Source organism: Rhinolophus sinicus, linkage group LG02 (genome assembly GCF_036562045.2).
Source record: "Rhinolophus sinicus isolate RSC01 linkage group LG02, ASM3656204v1, whole genome shotgun sequence".
Lineage (NCBI taxonomy): Eukaryota > Metazoa > Chordata > Mammalia > Chiroptera > Rhinolophidae > Rhinolophus > Rhinolophus sinicus.
In genome coordinates this window covers 116,626,024-116,644,407 of record NC_133752.1, presented here as the reverse complement: position 1 = coordinate 116,644,407, position 18,384 = coordinate 116,626,024, and the positions used below count along the sequence as shown (strand labels likewise).

Sequence of the window (18,384 nt, the reverse complement as noted above, 5' to 3'; positions counted from 1 at the left end):
GAGCATGCCCTGAATGAGGATTGCTGATCCTACTTGCCATGGCAGAGTTGCTTGATTTCCTGACACTGATGTCAGTTCCTAAATTTCTAAGTTGGCATCACTGAGGCCCACCTTTACAAGTGGGTAGGTTCTGGAAATAGTTGTTTTTCTGTTGACTGGTGTCTATAATGCCTGAACCTGGTGGGTTCGTTGAGTTATAACACTCCCCTAAATCTCATCGTGGGGGTCTAGTTTATGTTATTGAACTTCTGCCTCAATTTAACTGGGAAACAGAGCCCAGTTTGGCTTTGCCGGAGCACTGACAAATCTCACGATTCTTCTTCCAGGGGAACTTGGGACTCTCTACTGACCTCAAGTTGCTGGCTAGGGTTATACTCTAAAAAGACGAACCATTTGTAAGCATAATATTAATTGTCTGCTAAGTTGAAGCATAATCTGTGTATGGAGACCTTTGCTGACATGTTTCACAAGTAAACTGGACCCCTTTAGGTACCAGCATTGGATATAATTACACTATTTATCCCTCCCCTTTGAACATCAACTTGGACCATCACCCAGTGTCCTTTGAGGTGAGAGCCACAGCCATATTATGTTCCTGAGCCTGGGTCCAGCCTCCACCTCCTCCCTGGCCAGCCAATCACTGAGGTCCTGCGTGCCCTGATCCTGACCTGTTAGTGTATGACAATCTGTTCTTTCTCCTCAGGTATTAATGTTCCAACTAAATATAATTGTTATTGACTTGAACTTGTAAGCAAATGCAACTTATTTTGCTTCTATGAAGGCCTCTTCTTAGAGACCAGAATAGGGTGACGGGTGAATCACAAATCTTTCTTAAGAGAGGATGTGGTACTTAATTTCTTCCCATTCAACTCTCCTCTCGTGACATTTTTATTTTTATTTTTTTTCCTGTCTGGGACTCAAACATTTCAATCTAAGTTACATACTTAGGTAAAATCATTTGGGGGATGCTGTTTTGAAATTTAAATAAGAAAAGAATCAAGTCTGACCTCTCAATGAATTTTAATATTTTAGGTCAGTATATTTCTTCTAATTTGGATATGTAGAACTACTGTGACATTTAGTTTACAAAACAGGCCATTCACTAAGACAGTAATGTGGACAAAAAGTTCTGTGCAACATAACAGCACGAGGAAGCAAGTGATTTTCTGCCAAGCTCACTCCAGGCACTCAAACATGGCCCAGTTCAGCACTGGAGAGAAATAACATTTCTGTCACCCTGTACCTTCCTCTCCTGTCCTTATGCATGAAGAAGTATCTGTTCCCATAAAAGCACAACACTGTTGCAAGAATTTTGAAATCTCGATTGCTATTGGGAGGATTCTGCCTCTGACCTCTAAACTATGACCTTTTCCATACTTGAGAGTTGAGGGTCTCAATCCTAAAATGGGAGGATTAGGTACATTTTTGAATTCTAGAAGTCTGGACAGTGTGCACAAAGCTTTATTGAAAGGTGGGTTATGCTTTTAAAAAGCAACTTTTGGAAAATTGAAAAGGCATTCTAGAGTTATTTTACGACTCATTGGGCTACCCTTTATTACTATGTAGAATTTGAGTGGTTATAGCACTGACAAGTGTTGAGTTCATCGTTACCACAGAGAGTCGATATTTCTTAAATATGGAAAGTGGGAGACACATTGCCCAACTCACTCTGTAGAGCCTTCTGTGACACATACACAACAATGTGTATCCTCAGCAGGACAGGGGAAATCAATTTTATATATTGATCAAAATCTGGTAACCCATCATGAAAATTCATGGAACACCACTGTGCCATGTACCCAGGTGCAGAACCATGGCCTTGGTCTGGCTTTAATAAACAGCTATCCCTGGCAGAGGAGAGCTGACTCCTATTTGTGGCTAAGGGTCTTGGCTGGTTAGTTTAGGGCAGTGTTTTTAAAGTGCTTCATGATTAAGAGATGAAATTTTAGTAGTATATACACAACAACAGTAACTAAAATAAAATTATGTGATTCCTTTTTAAATTCTTAATGCTTCAAAGAGAAAATTTCAGTGTAGTACTAAGTGTTTATCACCTCTCTTCTTAAGAGTGACACAGCGAGAGGGGCAAGGATATCCTCGATTCAGAGCTTTCAGTGGGCAACCTTGTTTTGTTAGGATTTAACAGCATTGTTTTGCTTTTCTTGTGATTATTTTTATAACTACCTCCTATTTCTGACAAATGACACTCTTTGTTTAGCACTGTGGTGAAGTACAAGGCAGCTGGCTTCCCCCAGAGCAAGGGAAGACGAGAGAGAGAGAGAGAGAGAGAGAGAGAGAGAGAGAGAGAGAGAGAGAGAGAGAAAGGGAGAGAAAGAGGTGGGGACCCATGACAGAAACCAGAGTCTTTTTATGACCTGATCTCACAAGTGACCTCCCATTGCTCCACCATATTCTATTTGTTAGAAGCAAGTCACAAGTCTAGCCCACACTCAGGAGAGAGGGTTACACATGTACATGAATATCAGGAGGCAGGGGCATTGGGCCATCTTAGAGGTGCCTACCACAGAGATGTATTGAAATTGCCTCTTTTCTTTCTTTTCCCCAGTGGATAGATAGAATGCTCCGCGGGGGCAGAGACAGTATCTTGTTCATTGTGGTGTTTCAAGTCCTGGGCACAGTGTCCAAAACTTAAAACTACTCAGTAAATGTTTCTTTCAAGGAAACAAGAAAAAAACAAGGAAGGAAGGAGTGAGGGAGGGAGTGAAGGAAGGAGGAAAGAAGGAAGGAAAAAAGGCAGGCAGGAAGGAAGGAAGGAAGGAAGGGAAGGAGGGAGGGAGAAAAAGAGGTAGGAAAGGAAGGACAAAGGAAGGAAGGAAGGAAGGAAGGAAGGAAGGAAGGAAGGAAGGAAGGAAGGAAGGAAGGAAGATTCCAAGTGATAAGATCAGGGTGCTCTGCTAATCCTTAGAGAGCAAGGGGTGGTTCTTTGGGAATAAAAACTCAGCCATAAGAATGACTCTGGGAATGGAGTCAGTACTTCCACCTCTTCCCAGTCCTGAGCATGAATGAGCCTCCAGGGAAATGGAAGCCACTCTGAGGACACCCACCACCCTGCTCCCAGCATAGCTTCCAGAGGTGCTGAACAGCTGAGCTACAAAACAGCATAGGCGTCATCCACAGGACAGCCCTGGTTGGGGTCCCTAATAGTAGATATGCAGGCTTTGCTGAAGGAGCTGTGATCATTGAAGGAGAGACAAGGAAGAACTCTGAGGTGATTTTTTCCACTTGTAGAGAGCAATGAGAAGTGATACTGAATGTGTATAGGCTGCTTCGTCATTTAACATTATAACATAAAGATTTACTTAGTTATAAATTCTTTGAGAGTATAATTTTAATGGATTCATAGTATTTAATCAAACTATAACATAAACTGTTCAGCTATTAATCTGCTGTTGCACTTATGGGTTGCACTTACGTTGCATTTTCCACTGTTATACACAATGCTGTAATGAACGCTTTTGTAAACCTAGCTTTGCACAACTGTGAATATCTTTTCAGGTTAAATTCCTAGAGGTGACATTTTTCGGTAAAGTATATGTAGTGTGTGTGTGTGTGTGTGTGTGTGTGTGTGTGTCTGTGTCTGTGTCTGTGTGTGTGTGTCTATACTGTCAAACTACCCCCAAAAATGATGTACAAACTTTCATTCCTGATGTGTAAGAGAGCCTGTTTCCACACTCCTGCTGAGATAGACTTTATATCTCTTTATAAAGTTGCTAATCTGATAGCTGAAAAATAATAGCTTATCATTGTTTTGATTACATGTTGTAGTTGTTAATGCTGCCCACCAAATATTTTTTATTTTTCATCCCCCGAGCATATAGTAGGATTGAATTTCATGGCCTTTGGGGTTAGGTGGGGCCGTGTGACCTGTTCCGGTCACTGAGCTGTGAATAGAAATGATATGTATCACTCTGGACTGAATATTTTTTTGCCAGTGTAAGACTCTACTGAGGTCTTTCACTTCATCTATTGGTTACCAGCACCTTCCAGAAAGTGGCCTGGATCCCATAATTGATTAACCAATTCCAGGGAACAAGGCTTCAGCTACGCCACGATGGAGATGAGCAAACAATAAACCTTTGTTGTTTTAAGCTACTGAGATTTGTTGTTGTGTTACTACAGCATGACCAAGCCCATCATGACTGATACATGAAACATCCCTAACCTTACTGAGATTGGACACATTTTGCTATGCTTATTGACCATTTGTGCTTCTTCGTTTGTGAATTTTCTGTTCACATCCCTGCATGTGAGCTTTTTAAGCTCAGGGTACTTACCTACACATTTGTCAAGTCTGAACTTGATCCCACTGAGGTATCAGGGAGAATGATAAAGTCTGCGAAATACAACATCCAATCATGTCTCTCACAACAGACTTTTTAGTTTTGTAAGTGACGTGCTTTCATTTCACTAATAATGTCAAATAATTTATATGAATACACTGGAGATTATTTGAATGGCCACTTTATAACTAAGGGATGCTATTTTCTCTTAGGATCCAAATGGTTCCTTACGGTGTTAAGTCCCACTACTTGACACACAGACTCATAAGAACAAATGTGAACTTAAAACATAAATAATGTTTTTGCACCGAGTGAAGAACAAATGATGCCTCAGCATATTGTCCACTGTAAGATAAGAGGCTTCACAGCAGAATAAGGAGAGAAAACTGTGGGAGCCCTGAGTCATCACACAGCCTACACCAGCACAAACAAGCCCAACTCAGAAGAATCTGGCACAGCACTCAGTGTCATTTTTATGTTGTCACTTGTCTCAGTTAAAGTCCTTTGCTTGCAAACAACAGAAACAGATTCTGGCTAACTCACGCCATAGAGAACTGATTGGCGTGATACAAGAAAATACAGAGTTGAAGGAAAAAACAGGCGCAGAAAGAACCAGACTAGGGCAGCTCCAGGGATCTCAGGACCAGAAATTCCTGGAAGAGTACATTTTGGGGGCTGCCCGCAAAAGGACACAGCCTCAGCCATCTTCCAACTGTGTGTCACTATGTTCTGGATTCAAATTCCTAGATTCATGTGGATCATGTGCTCATTATTTGGCTGGTGGTGGGAGGTGAGGGGAGGCTGTATGGGACTTCGAAATGCTCAAATCATCCAGATGCCTGATGAAAATAAAAGGTTAGATAGTCTCAGAGTACATGTGAGATACCAAGGGCCCTCCTAGAAGGCTTGGGGGATTTAATCCTTCCTGGGCAGGGAAATGCATGGGCTCTCTTCCTTATAAGGCTTCTCCTTGTAAAGGCAAGGAAACAAAAATGAATAACCTGTGAGGCATTCAGGAAGAACATAAATTACAAAATAACAACCTGCAGCCTAAGGAGAATGTGAAAGAAGGAAGTACTCTTCCATGACATGCATGAAGGAAGGGAAAAGGAAGAGGGCTGCTTCTGGCTATAGGGGACCCCATGAGGTCCTGTCTTTGAGTCACATTCAAAGAAACAGCCGTCTTCAGAAAAACAAAATCAAAATAAATTCAAACCTGTATTTAGTCTTTTGATAAAATATTAAAGTTGGGGTATATTTTTAGAATACAGCAAAACTCCTTGAAATATACTTTAGAGTTTAGAGAAATCTTTCTCATCATCAAGTTCTCCTATGTGCGTTTCAATGGTTTCCCGCCAAATCATGTTCTTCACTGTCTCCCTCTATTTCAGAAAAATCTACCGCAAGCCCTCCTTCACTTGTGCCTCAGTTCCCTTTTATAGATATTAACTGAGCCTCTTTGGATTTTTTTATTTTCTTTGCACTTTACCCTATTACCTGTATTCTACATAACAAAGAAGCACCTAGGAAATGACCTGGAAACCAATGGGGGGTGGGGGGGGCTAGATAATGGGTGGGGTTCATAATTTAATTATTTCTCTATAACACTAATTGCATGTCATCAATATTTTTCATTTTCATTTCATTCAAAATAATTTCCCTCATGACTTTCTTTTTTTGACTCGGATTATTCAGAAGTGTATTGGTTAATTTCCAAATATTTAAGGATTTCCTAAATATCTCTCTGTTATTAATGTCTAGCTTATTTCTGCTGCGGCTAAAAAGCATAGTTTTCCATTGTTTTTTGAGGTGGCATGTCCCACACAGGTCAACCAGGTCAAGTTGGTTGATCTTTAATGAACTATGATCTACCTTCAAATGGCATTATACCCTACAACAGCAAACTCCCAATTCCTGCTTCCCATGTTTGTGCTACTGTTGTGCCACCTTTTACTTCCCATGTGCTATCGACACACACTGCAGTGATACTATTTTTGCTTTAGTAAATTACCTATCTTTTTAGAGAAAATAAAACTCAAAATAGAATTTTGTATTTACCTTCATTTATGCCAGTTCTAGCACTCTCTATTTCTCTGTGCAGAGCCAAGTTTCTGTCCGATACAAGATTGCTTCTGTCTGAAGAAATTCCTTTAACATTTCTAAGAATGCAGGACTGCTTCATTTTCTCAGTTTTTGTTTGTTGGGAAAAGTATTTGTGCTTTATTTTTGAAAGATATTTTGACATCTTCGTTCTTTTGGTACATGAAAGATGTCACTCTGCTGTGTTCTGACTTGCATAGCTTCTGACAGGAAGACTGCTGTAATTCTTATCTTTGCTCCTCTGTTATATATCTTTTTTCTCTGACTGCCTTAGAGATTTTTCTTTCTACTTGGTTGTCAGTAGCTGGACCATAATGCATCTAGGTGCTGGTTTTGTTTTATTTGTGGAACAGCTGTGTCTTAGAGCAATGCTTTGCAAACTTTCATGTGCACGTGAATCTCCTTGTTAAAATACAGATTTGATTCAATAGGTCTGTGGTTCAGCTGAGTTTCTGCATTTCTAACAAGCTACCAGGTGAAGGCAACGTAGGCATTGTGTTAGAACACTGGTGGGATGGGGTGTGGGGGTGGGGGGGGGTGGGGGTGGGGGGGAGCAGAGCAATTTACCAGGCAGCAATTGCTGACATTTTTGTCTCTCAGTGGTCAAGTTCATCTCCTGGGGTGTTAATACTCCTCCACATGTATTCCTGCCCCTTCAGGCAGCCACTGAGGGAGCTCCGCCTCTTCGGGCCTGGGTGTGAAAGATGCTACCATAGCTGTGGAGGCAACAGAATCTGAGCGGCTGAAGCTACTCCTGGCATTAGAAATAAGAAAAGGGTGGTGACAGCCACAGGAATGAAACACGTCAAAAGTAGGGTAGACAGCATGGCCTAGAGGGGGAGGAGAAATGAATCTGCGTAATTGCCCAAACTGACTCCAGTCCCAAGGGAATTGCCCTTAACACCACCTGGAAGGGGCACAACACCTACTCCCATCCCACTGGCTAGAAGCTAGTCCCAGAGCCACAGTGCACTGCAGGGGAGACTGGAAAGTGCTGCCTTTAGCTGGGAAGCCTGGATACCGAGAGTCAACTCACAGTCTCTGTCACAACACGTGGAACTGGTCTTTATGACCCAGATCGTGCCCCAGATGCTCCAGCCAACGGTCAGATCTCAGAGGACACCAAGCCACTCGAGGCAAGAGATCCAGCTGTTCTAGGTATTGAAATTAGGGGATCCATGATCATTGTAAACTGAGTTGTATTAAAGTAGGGTTGCCAGGTTAGCAAATACAAATACAGGAGACCCAGTGAAATTTGAATTTCAGATAAGCAACAAAATAATGTCCAGGGTAAATATGTTTCAAATGTTGTATGGAACGTGATTATACCAAAATTTTTGTTCTTGTCGATTATTTGAAATTCAGCTTTAACTAAGTGTCCTGTATTTTATCTGGAAACCACATTTTTAGACGGATTATGAAAAAAGAAAAAGACCTATAAAGACACTGTCAGATAGCTTGATAGGGATATTTTCCTCTCCCATTAAAATCGCTTTTCTAGTCTATAAGAGATAATCAGTTATGACTAATGTAGGTTTAGTGCTCTTGTGGAAAGATATGCCAATTTGTCATGGTGACAGTTCTATTCATATTTCTTATAATTCAAAAATTATATTTAAGATAGTCTACTTATAAATACTAACCAAGGATCTTAACATGTAAAACCAGAATTTTAAGTTGTTTGCTTCCTGGAAAAATAAAGATATTGACCAAATATGCTCATGGAAAGCCTCCAGAAAACCAAAACACTCAAATCAGAAAAACAAGTCACTCATTTGGGGCTTGCAGCTAGATAGATAGATAGATAGATAGATAGATAGATAGATAGATAGATATAAATTTAGGTCATTAAATACCATGCCACAGTTTATTTCATAATATAGAATTTTTTATTCATTAATAGCAATCAATTACCAAAATGACTCATACAGAAGGTTGGGTAATTTGGAATACAGTTGCCATCAAGGAAGATGGGAGCTCAAGAAAGAATAATCTCTCACACTGTGTTTTTAAGTATAGAAAGGGGGGAAAAATGACAAAAACACCCTGCAGACATAGTTAAGGCCTTGAAGAATTTCTTTGGGCCTGACAGGCAGCTTTTGCCTACAGTCACACATAATTTCAAGCAACTGCAGACCTCTCACTTAATCATTCAAAAAGCAATTTCAAAGTACCCTTAAGAAATTGGGGCCCATGGCATGGCATAATTCAGGTGCTATTTCTAACCCTGGTTGCTTTTTATATTTCTTTATTAACTATTTATTGATCACATACCATGTGTCAAGCATTGTGCTGTCATCAGAAGTCATTTCTCTTTGGACATCAGTCAATCATTTTGTCTTGTGACTATACCGGGCAACTCTGAACATGGTAGCAAGTCCTTGAAGAGGCCAATTGGATCTGTCAAATGTTTTATTTCTCATTCCTCTCACCCTACCCTAGGTGCCCCCCATGACTACCCCGTGTTTCTCTCTGGCTTCTCTTTAAAACACTGTGTCAGTCCACTGTCGCAGCACTAGCAACATCATGAACACATCTGGTTTGAGAGGCAGAGAAGAGTGGGACCAGCCCCACACGTTGGACAGGAGTGTCATGTTGCCCAAAAAAGATCACTCCGTGCAGCAATCAGTGGGGAGAAAATGACATTCCCAGCCTTCTACCTAATTACTTAAACACAAGACCTCCTTTTATTAGAAATCTAACCAGAAATTTTATCCTTAGCTGCTCATTGTCCTGAGTATAAGTGCTAATCAGAAAAGAGAGTCAGCATCCAACATTCATAAAACAAACCCATTTCCTTGCTGAGATGTGCTGCTGTGAGCAACAGGATCCACTCTGCTCTTGCAGAGAAATCTGTGAGCTTTGACGATCTCAAAAGACAACCCACTCAAAGTACAAATATATTTACCCAGGCCGCCAACTTCTTAACCCTATCACCACCATCTGGCCCCCAGTTGACAAGATTTCCTGAGAATGCCACTTCCGAGGTCTTTTAATGGGGTTAAGGCTAGGCACTAGCAAAATTTTAATCTTTTTTTATGGGATCCAAGTGGCATAGCTCACCATACAACATGTGGGAGACAGTAAGCATAGAGATTAGGAGTAGGGATGAAGAGGCCAGACTACTTGTGGTCATACCCCAGCTCAGTCAAGGTTATAGCTGTGTAATCTTGGGCAAAGTGACTTAACGTCTCCATGCCTCAGTTTCTTCATATGTTAAAAAGGGTGACCTATAAATTCAACAAAATCCCAATCAAAATCTCAACAGATATTTTTGTAGATATCAACAGATTCTAGAATTTACATGGAAAGGCAAAGAAATCAGAATAGCCAAGACAATTTGGGGGGAAATAAAAGTTGGAGGATTCATACAATCTGATTTCAAAACTGACCATAAACCACAATAATGAAGACAGTGTGGTATTGATGAAATGCTAAGACATACTGAGCACTGAAACACAATAGAGGGTTTAAAAATAGACCCACACAGATATAGTCAACTGATTAATTCCAAAGCTGAAAAGGCAATTCAGTGGAGAAGAAATAGTCTTTTAAACAAATGGTGTTTATACGTATAACAACTTCTATATGAAAAAAAAGAAACAAACTTGATCTTATCTCAAATTCTATGCCCAAATTATCTCAAAATGAATGATAAGTTTTAATGTAAACCTATAAAATGTCTAGAAGAAAATATAGCATAAAATGTTTGTTACTTTAGGATATTTCCAGTCAAGAAGGCAAAGTACATAAACACTGTGTTTGCCTCTTCTCATGCCCATAATTACAACTAAAACTCAAAATTACAACTAAACTATAGAACAACCATCATTGAGAATCGCTTGAAGTTTAGCTGAACTGAAGTTCTACAACTAAGGACATACAGAAGAAACCACCTCAAGATGGGTGGGAGGAGAAAAGATGTGAGACAAGGCTGGCCCAACACCCACATGTGACCATTACAAATCAGGACAGATATCTCAGCTGTGGAGGTTCCCCCTCCTCTAGAGAAGCAAGGGGTTCCAGCCCCACATGAGGCTCCCCAGCCTAAGGTTCCTGTGCCAGGGAGAGAAGTCCCCATAACTCTGGCTGTGAAAACAAGAGGGGATTGTGGCTGAGTGAGACAGAGGGTGGCTGCAGTCCCAGACATTCCTTTTAAAGGGCTCACACATGAACTTACTTGCTGACAGACTCACTCACTCTGAGCTCCAGTGCTGGGGCAGCAGCTCAAAAAGCACCAAGAACATACAGGGAGGAACTGAGTTGCCTGGCTTCAGGATGAGGACTGAAGGGGCAGCTTTCTCCCCAACAGAAGTGCTGGCAGAAACCAGTGTTTCCTTGTTGATTCCTCCCACCTCCTGGCATGCAGACGCAGGCTGCTGCCATATCTGAGGCTCCATCAACCTGGCTAACACCATTCATTCTTCGCACCCTAGGGATTTGCTGAAATGCCGCCCCACCCAACTTGCATGCCCACTCAAACCACTTCCAGTGGATTTTCTATACAAATATCCTATCTTGACTCATGCAGCAGACTTCCCTAAAATCTTTCAAAGGTTCACAAACCCTAAACAAAGAGCATTTGGCTTCAGCATGTCCTGTACCCCTTGCTAACAAGCCACAAGCCCAGCACTAGCCGCAGCTGATCTTGTTTCATGGTTTTGCTTTTCAAGGCACCTCCAAACCCAGCATGAGTGGCAGCCATCTGCAGATTTCTTTGTGGTTCATGCCAGGTGACCGTAGGAAGGGCACAGTCTATGGCTGAACTAATCCTGCAGCAGGGCACTTTCCAAGAGGCTGTCAGGGGCACAACTGGTGGCCAACTTCAGACCAAGCTGGAGCATCACTCAGCCACCTCCAAGGATGACACACCCAAAGGGCAGAGTGGGCAGGCACCAGAGCCCTGATAAAGTGAATCCTGCTCTGTAGAGCCAACCTCTGCACAACAACTCCTCCAGTTTAGTCCTTCCAGTCCTCACAACCATTCAGCCTGAGGGTCAATCCCTCCTACTAACGTGCAAACAGCAACCAAGGCTCAACTACAACAGGAGGGCACACACAACCCACACAAGGGAAACACCTGGAACAACCAGCTCAGGTGACCAGGAAGACGGCCCCACTGGGCCCCACAGGACACCTACTACATCAGGCCACTCTACTAAGACCAGAAGACACAGCAGCCCTACCTAACACATAGAAACAAACACAAGGGGGGAGCCAACATGGGGAGACAAAGAAACATGTCCCAAATCAGAACAAAGAACCAGAAAAAGAACTAAACAGAATGGAGACAAGCAATCTATCAGATATACAGTTCAAAACACTAGATATAAGGATGCTCAGTGATCTCAGGCAGAACTTCAGCAAAGAGACAGGAAACGTAAAAGTGGAGATAGGAAACATGGAAAAGAACCAGTCAGAAATGAAGAATACAATAACTGAAATGGAGAATACATTAAAGGGAATTGACAGTAGATTAGATGAAACAGAGATTGAATCAGTGATTTAGAAGCCAAGGTAGCAGAAAACACCCAATCAGAATAACAAAAAGAAAAAAGAATCCAAAAAAAACGAAAACTTAAGGGGCCTATGGGAAAACATCAAGCATACCAACATTTATATCATAGGAGTACCAGACGGAGATGAGAAAGAGCAGGGAATTGAAAACTTATTTGAAGAAATAATGACAGAAAACTTTCCTAACCTGATGAAGGAAATAGACATACAAGCCCAGGTAGTACAGAGAGTTCCAAACAAGATGAACCCAAAGAGGTCCACACCAAGACACATCATAATTAAAATGCCAAAGGTTAAAGACAAATAGAGAATCTTAAAAGCAGCAAAAGAAAAGCAGGTAGTTACCTACAAGGGAGCTCCCATTAGACTGTCAGTTGATTTCTCAACAGAAACTTTGCAGGCCAGAAAGGATTGGCACAAAATATTCAAAGTGATAAAAAGCAAGTACCTACAACCAAGATTACTCTACACAGTGAAGCTATCATTTAGAATTGAAGGGAAGATAAAGAGCTTCTCAGATAACAAAAAGCTAAAGGAGCTCATAACCAGAAAGCAAGTATTATAAACAATCTTAGAGGGATTCTTTAAGACAAAATAAGTTAATTTAAAAAACATGAATAATAAAATGGCAATAACTACATATCAATCAAAAGTTACTTTAAATGTAAATGGATTAAATGCTCCAATCAAAAGGTCAGGTGGCTGACTGGATAAAAAAACAAGACCTTACATATGCTGCCTACAAGAGGCTCAGTTCAGATCAAAAGATACACACAGACTGAAAGTAAAGGGATGGAAAAAGTATTTCATAAAAAATGGAAACAGAAAAAACAACAACCGGGATATCAATGTTTATATCAGGCAAAGTAGACTTTAGTACAAAAGCCATAACAAGAGATAAAGAAAATCCCAGTAATCCCACTTTTGGATATTAATCCCAAGAAACCCAATATGCTATGTCAAGGGGATGTGTGCATCCATATGTTCATTGCAGCATTGCTTACAGTGTCCAAGATGTGGAGGCAGCCTTGGTATCTGTTAATGGCAGAATGGATAAAGAGGAGGCAGTGCATATACACAATGGAATATTGCTCGGCCATGGAAGGGAATGGGTCCTTGCCATCTCCAGCAGCATGGATGGACCTGGAGGGCATTGTGCTGAGTGGAGTATGTCAGAGAAAGACAGATTCAATGTGATTTTACTTATATGTGGAATCTAAAGAATAAAAGAAACAAAACAGAAACAAACTCATATATACAGAGAACATTTTGATATTGCCAGATGGGAGAGGCCTTAAGAGGATGGGTGACAAAGGGGAATGGATTGAGAAGTACAAATCGGTTGTTACAAAACAGTCATGAGGATGTAAAGTAAAGCATAGGGAATATAGTCATTAATATGGTAATAACTATGTATAGTGCCAGGTGGGTACTAGACTAGTCAGGGGGATCACTTTTTAAACTATATAAATGTCTAACCACTATGCTGTATACCTGAAGTTAATACAAAACAGTATTGAATGTCAACTGTAATTGAAAATTCTAAAAGCAGGGCGGAGATGAAGGGGAATAAGAGATTCAAATTTTCAGGTATAAAACAAATAATTCATGGGGATATAATACAGAGTATAGGGAGTATAGTATGGTGGTGGCAGATGGTTGCTGGACTTACCGTGATACTCACTTCTTTAGGTCTAAATGCTGGATAACCATGGTGTGCCACTGAAACTAATATAATATTGTATGCTCGTTATGATTTTAATAAAAACCTTTTAAAAACTGTTTGTTACTTTAGGTTAGCTAAAGAGCTTTTGGCTTTGACACCAAAACATGTTTCAGAGAGAAAAAAGTTGATACATTGGACTTAAAAAAGGGGTTTGGGGATAATAATAGTACCTAACTCTGGATGTTTCTAAGGATTAAATAGCTTAATTTATATGGAGCACTTAGAATAGAGCATGTAGAACATAAACCATAGCAAGTTCTCAGAAAGCTGTAGTTACTAATATTTTCACTGTGCCATGTTTGCCTTCTGTAGGCATTTATTGAATACCTACTTTTTAGTTGAATATTCACTGTATTAGTTTCTTATTGTTGCTATAACAAATTACCACAAATGTAGTGGCTTATATGCACACAAATTTATTTTCTTTCATTTCTGGAAGCCAGATCTCTAAAATCAGTTTCACTGGGCTCAAACCAAGATGCTGGCACTGCTGGTTTCTTCTGGAGGTTTTAGGGGAGGATCTGTTTCCTTGCCTTTTGCAGCTTCTATAGCTGGATGCTTTGCATTCATTTAGCTTGTGGTCCTTTTCTTTACCTTCAAAGTTGGTGGTATATCATCTTCAAATCTGTCCCTGCTTCCATCATCACAATGCCTGATATCTGACTCTTCTGTAATCAAATCTCCGTCTGTCTCCCTCGTAGAAGGAACTTATGATTACATTTAGGACCCACCTAGATAGATAGTCCAGGATAGTCTCTCCCATCTCAAGGTCCTCAATTTAATAACATCTACAAAATGCTTTTGCCTTGTAATGTAACATTCACATGTCCTAGGGATTCAGACCCGAGTACCTTTGGGGGTCATTTTTCAGCCTACCACAGTCACTCTGTGCCAAATAGTTGGCTTAGCACTGTACAAAATGATCTCATTTCATCTGCATGGAAGCCCCCTGAAGAAGGCATTTTTAATTGCCACTGTTAAAATGAGAACACTGAGGCACACAGAGTTTAAGTCAGGTGTCCAGTACGTGGCAAAGTCAGAACCTGAAACAAAAACCTTTGGATTTCAAAGCCTGTGGGGTCAAATATTACACTCTGCTTTATCTGTCTGCAATGTTTGGTGGAAGAAGAAGGTGAATCATAAAGAGATGTCGAAATTAGGGTACAGGACAAACTAAGAGAGCCCTGGGCAGCCTAACAACAGCCTTATGGGCAGGGAATATAGGATTGAGGACTATAGCAGCAAAGAAGACCTCTTGATGGACTTGACAGTGTTTTGCATGGACTGTCCCTGAACCTTGAGTTCAGGACTAGAGCGTGTTCACAGCAGTATCCCAAGTTCCTATCACAGGGCCTGGCATGTTGCGAGTGTCCAGTAGATATTTGATGAATGGACGAATGAATGAAATAGCATCCTAATTCCTTTCAGACTTGATGCTCAGTCTGTTGGTTTCCCTTCCACCTCCCCTCTCAAACATTGTCTCTTTGTTTTACCACTTCTCTCCTTGGGACTGGATCTTCATTCTCACTCTGCTGGGGAATTCTGCTCTTCGCTGTTGGAGAGATGCAGTTTGGAACAGACCTGCAAATAATCTCCATCGGTAGGTTGCTACTTCTCCTATTTCCTGTTCCAGAGTCAGGGCAGCACTGTTACCCAGAACAGCATCATTAACTTCATCCTATCATTTAAAATAAGAATAATCTGTTTAAGTATCTCAACAATGTGTTAAGTTAAATGAAAAGCTATAGACCAAAACAGAAGATAATAAAGAAACAAACTCACTACTGAGTTCAGAGACACGAGCTATAAGTGTTTGAAGAATAGTTTCATTAACTCCTCTCTCCATAATTTGTAACAGTGATCAAGCTTATACATCTGTCTCCTCATCCAAATCTCTGCTCAAAGTCACCTCCTGCTGGAAGCCCACCATGATTATTGTATTTTATTGAAAACAGGGTGCCGCACTCTCCCCATCGCTCTCTAGGCCACTCTCCTGTTTTATAATCCTCAGAGAACTTATCACTCCCTGAAAAAAAGAATCTCTTCAAAATCTAGGTGTTAATCTTCTTTATCTCCTCATTAGAATATAAACTCCATGAAAGCTAGTATATCTCTGTGTTAGAACCTATAATGGTAGCTGGCACCTAGAAGATAAACAGTCAATAAATGTTGCTCAATGGATACCCTGTTTGGGAGTTGAAAAATACAAGCTTCTCAAAGTCAGGGGCGGGGAGGAGAAACAAAAAGAGGGGTCCAGAAAGAGGCTCTCTTTATTTAACTTATTCTTTCTTCTCCCACTGAAGACCCACTGCTGCATATAAAGGAAGGCAGTCAGCAAATCAGAAGAGAAACAAAAGAAGCTTGTTTTTGGCTTTTATGCTGCCTGATAATTTCAGGGATTTTCTGGATAATTTTGACATTTCTGGATAATTTTGACATAAATTTCTGGATGTTTTGCCGTAGGCGCTGGCATTAGAAATTTAGCACCGTGTGAGATGTGGTTTCTCAGACTCATAATAAGATTGGCCTATAGAGGGCGCCGGTTCACTTCAAAAAACCTAAAACAAGTGCCTAAACTTTCACTGGGGCCTGGAAAGCATTTACAAAGTAAGCAGTTTACTAACAGCTAATGAAACATTTAAATGGGCCACGTTTTGTTTCAATACCAAAGTTTAAGAAAAAGACAAACAAACAAAAAAGCAATCTGTGAAAATGCCAGAAGCATTCCAAGACCTCCCCTGAGGAAAAGAGGTGGCTTCATTTTTGGAATGCAAAAAGAGAAGCCAGGCTGAGAAGCATCTAGAAGTATAGAATATGGTATATATAGAGAAGGACAATCCTAAGGCTGGGAGAAGTTGCAAGTCCTAGAGGAGAGGTCGGCAGGTCTCTGCCACATTCCACCCTGCCCTTCTTGCTGGGAAGTGGGGACTGGTGTGAGATGCCTGGAGACTGTACAAATGAGGGAGGACTCTCCTGACAGCTGTCGAACTCAGCACATCATTCTTGAAACTGACCCTGGGTTTCAGTGTTCTGCAAGGACTGAGGGGAGCAAGAATTGCTTGAGAGTTTTGACATATGTAGTTGGGAACCACAAGGGAACCTGATAGGAGAGAAAAGCCTCTTCAGGTTTGGATCTGCAAAGAACTCTTCAGGAGAGGAAATGGAATCTACTAGGGAGTTCTCGGTAAAAACTTGTGAGACCTCTAGGATGAGCAACAGTTGGGGCAGCTTTGATAGTCCAGAGCTAACCTCGAGGCAGAGAGATTCATAATCCTGCATATTCCAGTGATCAGATGTGAATGTTCAAGGAAAAGTTAGACTTAAAATTCCATGAAATTTGTGACACATTTTATTATATACGATGCTTTCGATTGATGACTGCCCTTGCTTTTGTCAGTTCAAGGTGAATTAGTCACTTTGATGTTCAATGGCTAAACTGTAAACCACGTCACTAAAGGGCAAGGCATGAGTTTGCAAAAACAGCCACCCCCCTCAATTTAATCGTAAAGCCAACTGAATCAGTTTTTTGGCACAGTGTGGGGAAAAACATTTATTTTGCAACAAACTGTCTCATTGATTAAATGATTCATTTGGAAGACACAACCACAGTCTAGGATTTTAATCTTAAGAAGAAAAAGTTTACCTTTCAAACACATTTTCAAGATTCTGAAGTCAGCTCTTTTCCCCTAAGGATTTGCTTCCTCAGATGTACTTTTTTTGTTGTTGTTGTTACTTTTAACCATTAGCCACTTATTCAAAGTGGAAGATCTATTCAAATCTTTTTAAATGATTAAAAGTCAATGTTAGTTCAGAAGTCTAAATATCAGCAAGTAAGGAGGGAGAAGGAACAATTATCTCAGTCTTATTGGAGGCCACTTTACACCGTATCTTACTTTGACCTCAAAACAACTAAAGGAGGGAAGTATTGTTAGTTCCAAGCCATAATCAAGGTCAACAGTTTAAGGCCACAGGCTGTACAGCTAATGTAAATGAGGACTTGTTGCCCTGTGGGGGGATGCAAACAATGTTTCCAGGGTCCTATTTTCCAAGAGAAGCTAGGAGATTTATATGAAGTTGACCAATTTTTAAAAAATAGTGGTGACTAATTAAAAGAAATGTTTTCAATGTTGTATGGACCAAATGAAGGAACTCTGGGGCTGAACCCAGCTGAGGGACTGCCATTTAGCAAAGGGGTGAAAATAAGGCTCAGGAAGATGACATCACCGTCCTCCACAGCTGTGGACACGCAGATGGGCACGTGCTTCCCACAGCCCCGGATTTCGTGACTCCACCATTGTTAGATACTGACACACACTGCTGATGGGTTACATCTACGAAGTCCTTTTAATGTGCACCAACATAGCAAACTCCTTTTTGAAAATCCTACCGTGATTCAACTCAGTATGAGGAAGCAAAGTCAGGTAAACGTGGATTTCTGAAGAGAATGAAACTCGGGGCTGGGCCTCCTCTGAGGTATCCTTGCTCTGCCTGTAATAACTGTCAAATAAAAAACAAATCCACATTTAGTAAAGACGTGCTTATTGGAAAGGATTATTGCAAGGAGAAAGAAAGGGCCTATTGTAAGGGGGAGAAAGCTCTGACCAGTAAAGTCTGCAAGGGTCTCAAGAGTTAGTCAAAAAGTGTTTTGCAGGGAGAAGAGTAAACAAGAGCTGGGTGTGGGGAAATAGGATACAAGGGTGGCACAATGGGAGAGTGGATCAGAGAATGTTTCACCCTGAG

General features: G+C 40.8%; 1 long non-coding RNA gene across 1 annotated transcript in view; it reads right to left on the bottom strand.

Moving 5' to 3' along the window:
- Window positions 1-8,345: 8,345 nt before the first annotated feature.
- LOC141570063 (uncharacterized) overlaps window positions 8,346-18,384 on the bottom strand; it is a 119,773-nt gene continuing 109,734 nt past the window's right edge. The window contains exons 3-4 of the long non-coding RNA XR_012493865.1: window positions 18,032-18,141; window positions 8,346-15,322 (exon numbers count right to left, since the gene is read on the bottom strand). This is a non-coding gene — a long non-coding RNA (uncharacterized LOC141570063). The remainder of the gene's footprint in view (window positions 15,323-18,031; window positions 18,142-18,384) is intronic.